This window comes from Notechis scutatus, chromosome 8, assembly GCF_049901735.1.
Source record: "Notechis scutatus isolate UNSWTSFEM ecotype Mainland chromosome 8, rNotScu1.2, whole genome shotgun sequence".
Classification (NCBI taxonomy): Eukaryota; Metazoa; Chordata; class Lepidosauria; order Squamata; family Elapidae; genus Notechis; species Notechis scutatus.
In genome coordinates, this window is record NC_142016.1 from 7,975 (window position 1) to 25,009 (window position 17,035).

Below are 17,035 nucleotides of genomic sequence, written 5' to 3' on the forward strand. Positions count from 1 at the left end.
TCCTGTGGAGTTATCCCAAGGCCTATCTCAAAGTGGCGAAAGAACTGAATGTATAGGAAAGAACTCAAATTTACAGGTATACATAACTTTTGAATCTGACCTCGGATTTCAAAATTAAGCTCATTTTCATGTTCCTCGGGGTGGAATACATTCAAAAAAACGACATGGTTTTCGTCGGCGAGCTTTCCCTGTGGAGTTATCCCAAGGCCTATCTCAAAGTGGCGAAAGAACTGAATGTATAGGAAAGAACTCAAATTTACAGGTATGCATAACTTTTGAATCTGACCTCGGATTTCAAAATTAAGCTCATTTTCATGTTCCTCGGGGTGGAATACATTCAAAAAACGACATGGTTTTCGTGGGTGAGCTTTTCCTGTGGAGTTATCCCAAGGCCTATCTCAAAGTGGCGAAAGAACTGAATGTATAGGAAAGAACTCAAATTTACAGGTATACATAACTTTTGAATCTGACCTCGGATTTCAAAATTAAGCTCATTTTCATGTTCCTCGGGGTGGAATACATTCAAAAAACGACATGGTTTTCGTGGGCGAGCTTTTCCTGTGGAGTTATCCCAAGGCCTATCTCAAAGTGGCGAAAGAACTGAATGTATAGGAAAGAACTCAAATTTACAGGTATACATAACTTTTGAATCTGACCTCGGATTTCAAAATTAAGCTCATTTTCATGTTCCTCGGGGTGGAATACATTCAAAAAACAACATGGTTTTCGTGGCGAGCTTTTCCTGTGGAGTTATCCCAAGGCCTATCTCAAAGTGGCGAAAGAACTGAATGTATAGGAAAGAACTCAAATTTACAGGTATACATAACTTTTGAATCTGACCTCGGATTTCAAAATTAAGCTCATTTTCATGTTCCTCGGGGTGGAATACATTCAAAAACGACATGGTTTTCGTGGGCGAGCTTTTCCTGTGGAGTTATCCCAAGGCCTATCTCAAAGTGGCGAAAGAACTGAATGTATAGGAAAGAACTCAAATTTACAGGTATACATAACTTTTGAACCTGACCTCGGATTTCAAAATTAAGCTCATTTTCATGTTCCTCGGGGTGGAATACGTTCAAAAACGACATGGTTTTCGTGGGCGAGCTTTTCCTGTGGAGTTATCCCAAGGCCTATCTCAAAGTGGCGAAAGAACTCAATGTATAGGAAAGAACTCAAATTTACAGGTATACATAACTTTTGAACCTGACCTCGGATTTCAAAATTAAGCTCATTTTCATGTTCCTCGGGGTGGAATACGTTCAAAAATGACATGGTTTTCGTGAGCGAGCTTTTCCTGTGGAGTTATCCCAAGGCCTAACTCAAAGTGGCGAAAGAACTGAATGTATAGGAAAGAACTCAAATTTACAGGTATACATAACTTTTGAACCTGACCTCGGATTTCAAAATTAAGCTCATTTTCATGTTCCTCGGGGTGGAATACGTTCAAAAAATGACATGGTTTTCGTGGGCGAGCTTTTCCTGTGGTTATCCCAAGGCCTATCTCAAAGTGGCGAAAGAACTGAATGTGTAGGAAAGAACTCAATTTATAGATATACATAACTTTTGAATCTGACCTCGGATTTCAAAATTAAGCTCATTTTCATGTTCCTCGGGTGGAATACATTCAAAAAACGACATGGTTTTCGTGGGCGAGCTTTTCCTGTGGAGTTATCCCAAGGCCTATCTCAAAGTGGCGAAAGAACTGAATGTATAGGAAAGAACTCAATTTATAGGTATACATAACTTTTGAATCTGACCTCGGATTTCAAAATTAAGCTCATTTTCATGTTCCTCGGGGTGGAATACATTCAAAAAACGACATGGTTTTCGTGGCGAGCTTTTCCTGTGGAGTTATCCCAAGGCCTATCTCAAAGTGGCGAAAGAACTGAATGTATAGGAAAGAACTCAATTTATAGGTATACATAACTTTTGAATCTGACCTCGGATTTCAAAATTAAGCTCATTTTCATGTTCCTCGGGGTGGAATACATTCAAAAAACGACATGTTTTTGTGGGCGAGCTTTCCCTGTGGAGTTATCCCAAGGCCTATCTCAAAGTGGCGAAAGAACTGAATGTATAGGAAAGAACTCAATTTATAGGAATACATAACTTTTGAATCTGACCTCGGATTTCAAAATTAAGCTCATTTTCATGTTCCTCGGGGTGGAATACATTCAAAAAACGACATGGTTTTCGTGGCGAGCTTTTCCTGTGGAGTTATCCCAAGGCCTATCTCAAAGTGGCGAAAGAACTGAATGTATAGGAAAGAACTCAATTTATAGGAATACATAACTTTTGAATCTGACCTCGGATTTCAAAATTAAGCTCATTTTCATGTTCCTCGGGGTGGAATACATTCAAAAAACGACATGGTTTTCGTGGGCGAGCTTTTCCTGTGGAGTTATCCCAAGGCCTATCTCAAAGTGGCGAAAGAACTGAATGTATAGGAAAGAACTCAATTTATAGGAATACATAACTTTTGAATCTGACCTCGGATTTCAAAATTAAGCTCATTTTCATGTTCCTCGGGGTGGAATACATTCAAAAAACGACATGGTTTTCGTGGGCGAGCTTTTCCTGTGGAGTTATCCCAAGGCCTATCTCAAAGTGGCGAAAGAACTGAATGTATAGGAAAGAACTCAATTTATAGGTATACATAACTTTTGAATCTGACCTCGGATTTCAAAATTAAGCTCATTTTCATGTTCCTCGGGGTGGAATACATTCAAAAACGACATGGTTTTCGTGGGCGAGCTTTTCCTGTGGAGTTATCCCAAGGCATATCTCAAAGTGGCGAAAGAACTGAATGTATAAGAAAGAACTCAATTTAAGGAATACATAACTTTTGAATCTGACCTCGGATTTCAAAATTAAGCTCATTTTCATGTTCCTCGGGGTGGAATACATTCAAAAAACGACATGGTTTTCGTGGGCGAGCTTTTCCTGTGGAGTTATCCCAAGGCCTATCTCAAAGTGGCGAAAGAACTGAATGTATAGGAAAGAACTCAATTTATAGGTATACATAACTTTTGAATCTGACCTCGGATTTCAAAATTAAGCTCATTTTCATGTTCCTCGGGGTGGAATACATTCAAAAAACGACATGGTTTTCGTGGGCGAGCTTTTCCTGTGGAGTTATCCCAAGGCCTATCTCAAAGTGGCGAAAGAACTGAATGTATAGGAAAGAACTCAAATTTACAGGTATACATAACTTTTGAACCTGACCTCGGATTTCAAAATTAAGCTCATTTTCATGTTCCTCGGGGTGGAATACGTTCAAAAAACGACATGGTTTTCGTGGGCGAGCTTTTCCTGTGGAGTTATCCCAAGGCCTATCTCAAAGTGGCGAAAGAACTGAATGTATAGGAAAGAACTCAAATTTACAGGTATACATAACTTTTGAACCTGACCTCGGATTTCAAAATTAAGCTCATTTTCATGTTCCTCGGGGTGGAATACGTTCAAAAAACGACATGGTTTTCGTGGGCGAGCTTTTCCTGTGGAGTTATCCCAAGGCCTATCTCAAAGTGGCGAAAGAACTGAATGTATAGGAAAGAACTCAATTTATAGGTATACATAACTTTTGAATCTGACCTCGGATTTCAAAATTAAGCTCATTTTCATGTTCCTCGGGGTGGAATACATTCAAAAAACGACATGGTTTTCGTGGGCGAGCTTTTCCTGTGGAGTTATCCCAAGGCCTATCTCAAAGTGGCGAAAGAACTGAATGTATAGGAAAGAACTCAATTTATAGGTATACATAACTTTTGAATCTGACCTCGGATTTCAAAATTAAGCTCATTTTCATGTTCCTCGGGGTGGAATACATTCAAAAAATGACATGGTTTTCGTAGGCGAGCTTTTCCTGTGGAGTTATCCCAAGGCCTATCTCAAAGTGGCGAAAGAACTGAATGTATAGGAAAGAACTCAATTTATAGGTATACATAACTTTTGAATCTGACCTCGGATTTCAAAATTAAGCTCATTTTCATGTTCCTCGGGGTGGAATACATTCAAAAAACGACATGGTTTTCGTGGGCGAGCTTTTCCTGTGGAGTTATCCCAAGGCCTATCTCAAAGTGGCGAAAGAACTGAATGTATAGGAAAGAACTCAATTTAAAGGAATACATAACTTTTGAATCTGACCTCGGATTTCAAAATTAAGCTCATTTTCATGTTCCTCGGGGTGGAATACATTCAAAAACGACATGGTTTTCGTGGGCGAGCTTTTCCTGTGGAGTTATCCCAAGGCCTATCTCAAAGTGGCGAAAGAACTGAATGTATAAGAAAGAACTCAATTTAAAGGAATACATAACTTTTGAATCTGACCTCGGATTTCAAAATTAAGCTCATTTTCATGTTCCTCGGGGTGGAATACATTCAAAAAACGACATGGTTTTCGTGGGCGAGCTTTTCCTGTGGAGTTATCCCAAGGCCTATCTCAAAGTGGCGAAAGAACTGAATGTATAGGAAAGAACTCAATTTATAGGAATACATAACTTTTGAATCTGACCTCGGATTTCAAAATTAAGCTCATTTTCATGTTCCTCGGGGTGGAATACATTCAAAAAACGACATGGTTTTCGTGGCGAGCTTTGCCTGTGGAGTTATCCCAAGGCCTATCTCAAAGTGGCGAAAGAACTGAATGTGTAGGAAAGAACTCAATTTATAGATATACATAACTTTTGAATCTGACCTCGGATTTCAAAATTAAGCTCATTTTCATGTTCCTCGGGTGGAATACATTCAAAAACGACATGGTTTTCGTAGGCGAGCTTTTCCTGTGGAGTTATCCCAAGGCCTATCTCAAAATGGCGAAAGAACTGAATGTATAGGAAAGAACTCAATTTATAGGTATACATAACTTTTGAATCTGACCTCGGATTTCAAAATTAAGCTCATTTTCATGTTCCTCGGGGTGGAATACATTCAAAAAAATGACATGGTTTTCGTGGGCGAGCTTTTCCTGTGGAGTTATCCCAAGGCCTATCTCAAAGTGGCGAAAGAACTGAATGTATAGGAAAGAACTCAATTTATAGGTATACATAACTTGTGAATCTGACCTCGGATTTCAAAATTAAGCTCATTTTCATGTTCCTCGGGGTGGAATACATTCAAAAAATGACATGGTTTTCGTGGGCGAGCTTTTCCTGTGGAGTTATCCCAAGGCCTAACTCAAAGTGGCGAAAGAACTGAATGTATAGGAAAGAACTCAAATTTACAGGTATACATAACTTTTGAACCTGACCTCGGATTTCAAAATTAAGCTCATTTTCATGTTCCTCGGGGTGGAATACGTTCAAAAAATGACATGGTTTTCGTGGCGAGCTTTTCCTGTGGTTATCCCAAGGCCTATCTCAAAGTGGCGAAAGAACTGAATGTGTAGGAAAGAACTCAATTTATAGATATACATAACTTTTGAATCTGACCTCGGATTTCAAAATTAAGCTCATTTTCATGTTCCTCGGGGTGGAATACATTCAAAAAACGACATGGTTTTCGTGGCGAGCTTTTCCTGTGGAGTTATCCCAAGGCCTATCTCAAAGTGGCGAAAGAACTGAATGTATAGGAAAGAACTCAATTTATAGGTATACATAACTTTTGAATCTGACCTCGGATTTCAAAATTAAGCTCATTTTCATGTTCCTCGGGGTGGAATACATTCAAAAACGACATGGTTTTCGTAGGCGAGCTTTTCCTGTGGAGTTATCCCAAGGCCTATCTCAAAGTGGCGAAAGAACTGAATGTATAGGAAAGAACTCAATTTATAGGTATACATAACTTTTGAATCTGACCTCGGATTTCAAAATTAAGCTCATTTTCATGTTCCTCGGGGTGGAATACATTCAAAAAACGACATGGTTTTCGTAGGCGAGCTTTTCCTGTGGAGTTATCCCAAGGCCTATCTCAAAGTGGCGAAAGAACTGAATGTATAGGAAAGAACTCAATTTATAGGAATACATAACTTTTGAATCTGACCTCGGATTTCAAAATTAAGCTCATTTTCATATTCCTCGGGGTGGAATACATTCAAAAAAACGACATGGTTTTCGTGGGCGAGCTTTTCCTGTGGAGTTATCCCAAGGCCTATCTCAAAGTGGCGAAAGAACTGAATGTATAGGAAAGAACTCAATTTATAGGAATACATAACTTTTGAATCTGACCTCGGATTTCAAAATTAAGCTCATTTTCATGTTCCTCGGGGTGGAATACATTCAAAAACGACATGGTTTTCGTGGCGAGCTTTTCCTGTGGAGTTATCCCAAGGCCTATCTCAAAGTGGCGAAAGAACTGAATGTATAGGAAAGAACTCAATTTATAGGAATACATAACTTTTGAATCTGACCTCGGATTTCAAAATTAAGCTCATTTTCATGTTCCTCGGGGTGGAATACATTCAAAAAACGACATGGTTTTCGTGGGCGAGCTTTTCCTGTGGAGTTATCCCAAGGCCTATCTCAAAGTGGCGAAAGAACTGAATGTATAGGAAAGAACTCAATTTATAGGTATACATAACTTTTGAATCTGACCTCGGATTTCAAAATTAAGCTCATTTTCATGTTCCTCGGGGTGGAATACATTCAAAAAACGACATGGTTTTCGTGGCGAGCTTTTCCTGTGGAGTTATCCCAAGGCATATCTCAAAGTGGCGAAAGAACTGAATGTATAAGAAAGAACTCAATTTATAGGTATACATAACTTTTGAATCTGACCTCGGATTTCAAAATTAAGCTCATTTTCATGTTCCTCGGGGTGGAATACATTCAAAAAACGACATGGTTTTCGTGGGCGAGCTTTTCCTGTGGAGTTATCCCAAAGCCTATCTCAAAGTGGCGAAAGAACTGAATGTATAGGAAAGAACTCAATTTATAGGAATACATAACTTTTGAATCTGACCTCGGATTTCAAAATTAAGCTCATTTTCATGTTCCTCGGGGTGGAATACATTCAAAAAACGACATGGTTTTCGTGGGCGAGCTTTTCCTTTGGAGTTATCCCAAGGCCTATCTCAAAGTGGCGAAAGAACTGAATGTATAGGAAAGAACTCAAATTTACAGGTATGCATAACTTTTGAACCTGACCTCGGATTTCAAAATTAAGCTCATTTTCATGTTCCTCGGGGTGGAATACATTCAAAAAACGACATGGTTTTCGTGGGCGAGCTTTTCCTGTGGAGTTATCCCAAGGCCTATCTCAAAGTGGCGAAAGAACTCAATGTATAGGAAAGAACTCAAATTTACAGGTATACATAACTTTTGAACCTGACCTCGGATTTCAAAATTAAGCTCATTTTCATGTTCCTCGGGGTGGAATACGTTCAAAAACGACATGGTTTTCGTGGGCGAGCTTTTCCTGTGGAGTTATCCCAAGGCCTAACTCAAAGTGGCGAAAGAACTGAATGTATAGGAAAGAACTCAAATTTACAGGTATACATAACTTTTGAACCTGACCTCGGATTTCAAAATTAAGCTCATTTTCATGTTCCTCGGGGTGGAATACGTTCAAAAAATGACATGGTTTTCGTGGGCGAGCTTTTTCTGTGGTTATCCCAAGGCCTATCTCAAAGTGGCGAAAGAACTGAATGTGTAGGAAAGAACTCAATTTATAGATATACATAACTTTTGAATCTGACCTCGGATTTCAAAATTAAGCTCATTTTCATGTTCCTCGGGGTGGAATACATTCAAAAAACGACATGGTTTTCGTGGCGAGCTTTTCCTGGGAGTTATCCCAAGGCCTATCTCAAAATGGCGAAAGAACTGAATGTATAGGAAAGAACTCAATTTATAGGTATACATAACTTTTGAATCTGACCTCGGATTTCAAAATTAAGCTCATTTTCATGTTCCTCGGGGTGGAATACATTCAAAAAATGACATGGTTTTCGTGGGCGAGCTTTTCCTGTGGAGTTATCCCAAGGCCTATCTCAAAGTGGCGAAAGAACTGAATGTATAGGAAAGAACTCAATTTATAGGAATACATAACTTTTGAATCTGACCTCGGATTTCAAAATTAAGCTCATTTTCATGTTCCTCGGGGTGGAATACATTCAAAAAACGACATGGTTTTCGGGCGAGCTTTTCCTGTGGAGTTATCCCAAGGCCTATCTCAAAGTGGCGAAAGAACTGAATGTATAGGAAAGAACTCAATTTATAGGAATACATAACTTTTGAATCTGACCTCGGATTTCAAAATTAAGCTCATTTTCATGTTCCTCGGGGTGGAATACATTCAAAAAACGACATGGTTTTCGTGGGCGAGCTTTGCCTGTGGAGTTATCCCAAGGCCTATCTCAAAGTGGCGAAAGAACTGAATGTGTAGGAAAGAACTCAATTTATAGATATACATAACTTTTGAATCTGACCTCGGATTTCAAAATTAAGCTCATTTTCATGTTCCTCGGGGTGGAATACATTCAAAAAACGACATGGTTTTCGTGGGCGAGCTTTTCCTGTGGAGTTATCCCAAGGCCTATCTCAAAATGGCGAAAGAACTGAATGTATAGGAAAGAACTCAATTTATAGGTATACATAACTTTTGAATCTGACCTCGGATTTCAAAATTAAGCTCATTTTCATGTTCCTCGGGTGGAATACATTCAAAAATGACATGGTTTTCGTGGCGAGCTTTTCCTGTGGAGTTATCCCAAGGCCTATCTCAAAGTGGCGAAAGAACTGACTGTATAGGAAAGAACTCAAATTATAGGTATACATAACTTTTGAATCTGACCTCGGATTTCAAAATTAAGCTCATTTTCATGTTCCTCGGGTGGAATACATTCAAAAAAACGACATGGTTTTCGTGGGCGAGCTTTTCCTGTGGAGTTATCCCAAGGCCTATCTCAAAGTGGTGAAAGAACTGAATGTATAGGAAAGAACTCAATTTACAGGTATACATAACTTTTGAATCTGACCTCGGATTTCAAAATTAAGCTCATTTTCATGTTCCTCGGAGTGGAATACATTCAAAAAACGACATGGTTTTCGTGGGCGAGCTTTTCCTGAGGAGTTATCCCAAGGCCTATCTCAAAGTGGCGAAAAAACTGAATGTATAGGAAAGGTCAATTTATAGGAATACATAACTTTTGAATCTGACCTCGGATTTCAAAATTAAGCTCATTTTCATGTTCCTCGGGTGGAATACATTCAAAAACGACATGGTTTTCGTGGGCGAGCTTTTCCTGTGGTTATCCCAAGGCCTATCTCAAAGTGGCAAAAGAACTGAATGTATAGGAAAGAACTCAATTTATAGGTATACATAACTTTTGAATCTGACCTCGGATTTCAAAATTAAGCTCATTTTCATGTTCCTCGGGGTGGAATACATTCAAAAAACGACATGGTTTTCGTGGGCGAGCTTTTCCTGTGGAGTTATCCCAAGGCCTATCTCAAAGTGGCGAAAGAACTGAATGTATAGGAAAGAACTCAATTTATAGGTATACATAACTTTTGAATCTGACGTCGGATTTCAAAATTAAGCTCATTTTCATGTTCCTCGGGGTGGAATAAATTCAAAAAATGACATGGTTTTCGTGGGCGAGCTTATCCTGTGGAGTTATCCCAAGGCCTATCTCAAAGTGGCGAAAGAACTGAATGTATAGGAAAGAACTCAATTTATAGGAATACATAACTTTTGAATCTGACCTCGGATTTCAAAATTAAGCTCATTTTCATGTTCCTCGGGGTGGAATACATTCAAAAACGACATGGTTTTCGTGGGCGAGCTTTTCCTGTGGAGTTATCCCAAGGCCTATCTCAAAGTGGCGAAAGAACTGAATGTATAGGAAAGAACTCAATTTACAGGTATAAATAACTTTTGAATCTGACCTCGGATTTCAAAATTAAGCTCATTTTCATGTTCCTCGGGGTGGAATACATTCAAAAACGACATGGTTTTCGTGGGCGAGCTTTTCCTTTGGAGTTTTCCCAAGGCCTATCTCAAAGTGGCGAAAGAACTGAATGTATAGGAAAGAACTCAATTTATAGGTATACATAACTTTTGAATCTGACCTCGGATTTCAAAATTAAGCTCATTTTCATGTTCCTCGGGGTGGAATACATTCAAAAACGACGGTTTTCGTGGGCGAGCTTTTCCTGTGGAGTTATCCCAAGGCCTATCTCAAAGTGGCGAAAGAACTGAATGTATAGGAAAGAACTCAATTTATATGCATATATACATAACTTTTGAATCTGACCTCGGATTTCAAAACTAAGCTCATTTTCATGTTCCTCGGGGTGGAATACATTCAAAAACGACATGGTTTTGGTGGGCGAGCTTTTCCTGTGGAGTTATCCCAAGGCCTATCTCAAAGTGGCGAAAGAACTGAATGTATAGGAAAGAACTCAATTTATAGGAATACATAACTTTTGAATCTGACCTCGGATTTCAAAATTAAGCTCATTTTCATGTTCCTCGGGGTGGAATACATTCAAAAAACGACATGATTTTCGTGGGCGAGCTTTTCCTTTGGAGTTTTCCCAAGGCCTATCTCAAAGTGGCGAAAGAACTGAATGTATAGGAAAGAACTCAATTTATAGGTATACATAACTTTTGAATCTGACCTCGGATTTCAAAATTAAGCTCATTTTCATGTTCCTCGGGGTGGAATACATTCAAAAACGACATGGTTTTCGGGGCGAGCTTTTCCTGTGGAGTTATCCCAAGGCCTATCTCAAAGTGGCGAAAGAACTGAATGTATAGGAAAGAACTCAATTTATAGGAATACATAACTTTTGAATCTGACCTCGGATTTCAAAATTAAGCTCATTTTCATGTTCCTCGGGGTGGAATACATTCAAAAAACGACATGGGTTTTCGTGGGCGAGCTTTTCCTGTGGAGTTATCCCAAGGCCTATCTCAAAGTGGCGAAAGAACTGAATGTATAGGAAAGAACTCAATTTATAGGAATACATAACTTTTGAATCTGACCTCGGATTTCAAAATTAAGCTCATTTTCATGTTCCTCGGGGTGGAATACATTCAAAAAACGACATGGTTTTCGTGGGCGAGCTTTTCCTGTGGAGTTATCCCAAGGCCTATCTCAAAGTGGCGAAAGAACTGAATGTATAGGAAAGAACTCAATTTATAGGTATACATAACTTTTGAATCTGACCTCGGATTTCAAAATTAAGCTCATTTTCATGTTCCTCGGGTGGAATACATTCAAAAACGACATGGTTTTTGTGGGCGAGCTTTTCCTGTGGAGTTATCCCAAGGCATATCTCAAAGTGGCGAAAGAACTGAATGTATAAGAAAGAACTCAATTTAAAGGAATACATAACTTTTGAATCTGACCTCGGATTTCAAAATTAAGCTCATTTTCATGTTCCTCGGGGTGGAATACATTCAAAAATGACATGGTTTTCGTAGGCGAGCTTTTCCTGTGGAGTTATCCCAAGGCCTATCTCAAAGTGGCGAAAGAACTGAATGTATAGGAAAGAACTCAATTTATAGGAATACATAACTTTTGAATCTGACCTCGGATTTCAAAATTAAGCTCATTTTCATGTTCCTCGGGTGGAATACATTCAAAAAACGACATGGTTTTAGGTGGCGAGCTTTTCCTGTGGAGTTATCCCAAGGCATATCTCAAAGTGGCGAAAGAACTGAATGTATAGGAAAGAACTCAATTTATAGGTATACATAATGTTTGAATCTGACCTCGGATTTCAAAATTAAGCTCATTTTCATGTTCCTCGGGGTGGAATACATTCAAAAAACGACATGGTTTTCGTGGGCGAGCTTTTCCTTTGGAGTTATCCCAAGGCCTATCTCAAAGTGGCGAAAGAACAATGTATAGGAAAGAACTCAATTTATAGTTATACATAACTTTTGAATCTGACCTCGGATTTCAAAATTAAGCTCATTTTCATGTTCCTCGGGGTGGAATACATTCAAAAATGACATGGTTTTCGTGGGTGAGCTTTTCCTGTGGAGTTATCCCAAGGCCTATCTCAAAGTGGCGAAAGAACTGAATGTATAGGAAAGAACTCAATTTATAGGAATACATAACTTTTGAATCTGACCTCGGATTTCAAAATTAAGCTCATTTTCATGTTCCTCGGGGTGGAATACATTCAAAAACGACATGGTTTTAGTAGGCGAGCTTTTCCTGTGGAGTTATCCCAAGGCATATCTCAAAATGGCGAAAGAACTGAATGTATAGGAAAGAACTCAATTTATAGGAATACATAACTTTGAATATGACCTCGGATTTAAAAATTAAGCTCATTTTCATGTTCTTCGGGTGGAATACATTCAAAAAACGACATGGTTTTCGTGGGCGAGCTTTTCCTGTGGAGTTATCCCAAGGTATATCTCAAAATGGCGAAAGAACTCAATTTACAGGAAAGAACTCAATTTATTGGAACGCATAACTTTTGAATCTGACCTCGGATTTCAAAACTAAGCTCATTTTCATGTTCTGCGGGGTGGGAAACATTGAACATCCTCATGATATTCGGATGCTAGCTTTTCCTCAGAAGTTATCACAAGGAATATCTCAAAATGGAAGGTCAAACTCAATTTAGCCGCAATGCTGCATAACTTTTGAAGAAGAGTTCGGATTTCAAAACTAAGCTGATTTTCATGTTCTGCGGGATGGGAAACATTGAACATCCGCATGATATTCGGATGCTAGCTTTTCCTGAGAAGTTATCACAAGGCATATCTCAAAATGGAAGGTCCAACTCAATTTAGCCGCAATGCTGCATAACTTTTGAAGAAGGGTTCAGATTTCAAAACGAAGCTCATTTTCATGTTCTGCGGGGTGGGAAACATTGAACATCCGCATAATATTTGGAATCTAGCTTTTCCTGAGAAGTTATCGCAAGGCATATCTCAAAATGGAAAGTCCAACTCAATTTAGAAGCAATTCTGCATAACTTTTGAAGAAGAGTTCGGATTTCAAAACTAAGCTCATTTTCATGTTATGCGGGGTGGGAAACATTGAAAATTCGCATGATATTCAGAGGCTAGCTTTTCCTGAGAAGTTATCGCAAGGCATATCTCAAAATGGAAGGTCCAACTCAATTTAGCCATAACGGTGCATAACTTTTGAAGAAGACTTCGGATTTCAAAATTAAGCTCATTTTCCTGTTCTACGGGGTGGGAAACATTGAACATCCGCATGATATTCGGATGCTAGCTTTTCCTGAGAAGTTAACGCAAGGCATATCTCAAAATGGAAGGTCCAACTGAATTTAGCCGCAATGCTGCATAACTTTTGAAGAAGAGTTCGGATTTCAAAACTAAGCTCATTTTCATGTTCTGCGGGGTGGGAAACATTGAACATCCTCATGAAAATCATGTCATTTTTTGAATGTATTCAACCTCGAAGAACATGCAAATGACCTTAATTTTGAAATCCGAGGTCAGATTCAAAAGTTATGTATTCCTATAAATTGAGTTCTTTCCTATACATTGAGTTCTTTTGACATTTTGAGATATGCCTTGGGATAACTCCACAGGAAAAGGTTGCAAACGAAAATCATGTCGTTTTTTGAATGTATTCCACCCCGAAGAACATGAAAATGAGCTTAATTTTGAAATCCGAGGTCAGATTCAAAAGTTATGTATTCCTATAAATTGAGTTCTTTCCTATAAATTATTTCGCCATTTTGAGATATGCCTTGGGATAACTCCACAGCAAAAGCTCGCACCGAAAATCATGTGGTTTTTAAGGTATTCCACCCCGAAGAACATGAAAATGAGCTTAATTTTTAAATCCGAGGTCAGATTCAAAAGTGATACCTTCCTATAAATTGAGTTCTTTCCTATAAATTCAGTTGGACCTTCCATTTTGAGATATGCCTTGTGATAACTTCTGAGGAAAAGCTAGCATCCGAATATCATGCGGATTTTCAATGTTTCCCACACCGCAGAACATGAAAATGAGCTTAGTTTTGAAATCCGAACTCTTCTTCAAAGTTATGCAGCATTGCGGCTAAATTCAGTTGGACCTTCCATTTTGAGATATGCCTTGTGATAACTTTTCAGGAAAAGCTAGCATCCGAATATCATGCGGATGTTCAATGTTTCCCACCCCGCAGAACATGAAAATGAGCTTAGTTTTGAAATCCGTACTCTTCTTCAAAAGTTATGCAGCATTGCTGCTAAATTGAGTTGGACTTTCCATTTTGAGATATGCCTTGCGATAACTTCTCAGGAAAAGCTAGCCTCTGAATATCATGCGAATTTTCAATGTTTCCCACCCCGCATAACATGAAAATGAGCTTAGTTTTGAAATCCGAACTCTTCTTCAAAAGTTATGCAGCATTGCTGCTAAATTGAGTTGGACCTTCCATTTTGAGATATGCCTTGCGATAACTTCTCAGGAAAAGCTAGCATCCGAATATCACGCGGATGTTCAATATTTCCCACCCCGCAGAACATGAAAATGAGCTTAGTTTTTAAATCCAAACACTTCTTCAAAAGTTATGCAGCATTGCTGCTCAATTGAGTTGGACCTTCCATTTTGAGATATGCCTTGCGATAACTTGTCAGGAAAAGCTAGCATCCGAATATCATGCGGATGTTCAATATTTCCCACCCCGCAGAACATGAAAATGAGCTTAGTTTTGAAATCCGAACTCTTCTTCAAAAGTTATGCAGCGTTGCGGCTAAATTGAGTTGGACCTTCCATTTTGAGATATGCCTTGCGATAACTTCTCAGGAAAAGCTAGCCTCTGAATATCTTGTGGATTTTTAATGTTTCCCACCCGGCAGAACATGAAAATGAGCTTAGATTTGAAGTCCGAACTCTTCTTCAAAAGTTATGCCGCATTGCTGTTAAATTGAGTTGGACCTTCCATTTTGAGATATGCCTTGCGATAACTTCTCAGGAAAAGCTAGCCTCCGAATATCATGTGGATTTTCAATGGTTCCCTCCTTGCAGAACATGAAAATGAGCTTAATTTTGAAATCCGAGGTCTGCTTCAAAAGTTATGTATTTTTACTAAATTGAATTCCACCTTCCATTTTGAAATATGCCTTTGGATAACTCCACAGGAAAAGCTCGCACAAGAAAATCATGCGGATTTTCAATGTTTTCCACCCCATAGAACATGAAAATGAATCTGCGGTGGAGGCTTCCCTCCTTCCCCTCCTCCTCTCGTTCTTCAGCCAGCCCAGATTTCCAAAAGGAAGAAAGAAAAGGGGACAGCAAAGAAGCCCCAAGGAGAGTACGAAGGGCTTTCCGAGAGTGAGAAGAGACACAGACAGGAAGCGAGCGAGAGAGATACAGAGAGAGATAGATGAAAACGGAGGGAGAGAGATTCATCTCAATTCATCTCTGTCTGCTCCCCTCTGTCTTTGCCCAGTTTTGCAAGGATTCAGCAGTGATCTAAGGCAGCAACCTCGTAGCACTGTGAGGTAACAGCCTGACTGTCACTCCTTTTGGAATGCAAGGTTTATTTTTGTATCTTTCCAGAGACAGAAAGAACCTGGCCAAATTTCCTTAGTTATTCCCTGGGTGTGGGAGTTGGGAAGGGGGGGTGGGGAGTGGGGGGAGAAGGAGGAAGAGGCATAGAGAGGAAGAAAGTTAGAGGAGAGGGAGAGAGAAAGAGATGAGGAGGAAAGGATGGAGGGAGGGAGAGAGAACATGTTCCCCATAGAAAACATATAAAACCATAAAACCTGGGGGGGTCATGTGACTCAGTGGGAGTGACATTGAGTTGCCACGCCCACCTATGTCTTGGGGCTTCCGGTGTTTTGTTTTCTGTGGGAAACAGGTCCAAATGGCTCTTTGAGTGTTTAAGGTTGCAGACCCGTCCTAGGGGGAGGCAGAGGAAGGGGGGGCTCAGCCAAGCCCGCCCCTCTTTGTAGTTGCCGTGCCTGACAGCAAGTTCACAGGGTGTCCCTCCTGCCCCCTGGCCTCCCAAGATGCCCGCCCTCTCGGGGCACTCACGTCATAGAGGGTGGTGCTGTTCCCTCCTTCCTGGAGCAGGGCAGGGTTGAGGAAGCCCATGGCAAGCAGCTTTGCTGTACTTTTGCGATGTGCCACCACTGCGTTCAACGCGTCGGCTCCTCAGGCTCACCCCATTGAGCCCCTTGCACCTTTCCGGTGCAACAGTCAATGGGGTGAACCTGCGGTGCCAGAGCCTCGAATGCCCCCCTGCTGCCTCTTAGCACCCCCAAGGGGGCTGGAAGAGGAGTGCTAAAAGGCGGCAGGGGGGCGTTCGAGGCGCCGGCACTGCAGGCTCGCCCCATTGACTATTGCACCACTCTGGAGCCGGCGCCTCGAATGCGGTGACAGTGGCTTTGCTTTACTTTCCCAAAGTACCGCTGCTGTCATGTTCTGTCTGTCTATCCATCCATCCATCCAAAAGGTCTGCCTGCCTGCCTTCCTACCTGCCTGCCTTTCTGTCTACCTATCTACCAATATCTACCTACCTACCTATCTCTGTCTTTATCCATCCATCCATGTTCGAAGCGCCGGCCCCGCAGGCACATTGGGAAAGTAGAGCAAACCCAGTGTGGGAGGGAGGGAGGAAGAGAGAGAAAGAGAGAAAGGGAAAGAGGGAGGGGGAGAGGGAGAGAGGGAGAGAGAGAGAGAGAGAGACCTGATGCATCAGATTGAAATGAGATCTAGTTTAGTCTGAGGCTCCTTTCCACATTGGAACCTCTTTGGCTTCTATTAAAGGTTTTGTGGACGAAACATGGTCAAGACTATCAGGAAGCTCACACATTTTGTTGAGGCTTTAAACAGGATCCATTGGACCAGACCTCCACCCTAAAAAATTACTTTTCCTCAATGTTTTAAAATGCCAATTCTGAAGAAGGCAAAACCAAAATGTACTGGTAAATTACAAGAACACACACACACCCTTCTAACCTTGCTGGAACAGGTGATTGGACTAGAATAGATATCTAATTATCTTTCTCCTCCCTCCCTCTTTGTTTATTTTTTACTTTCTGTCCCTTCCTTCTATCCCCCCCTTTCCTCATCTGTCCCTTTTTCTTTCTTTCCCTTTTCTCTTTCTTTTCTTCTCTCTTTCTCTTTCTTTTCTCTCTCTCTCTTTCCCTCTCTCAGGCT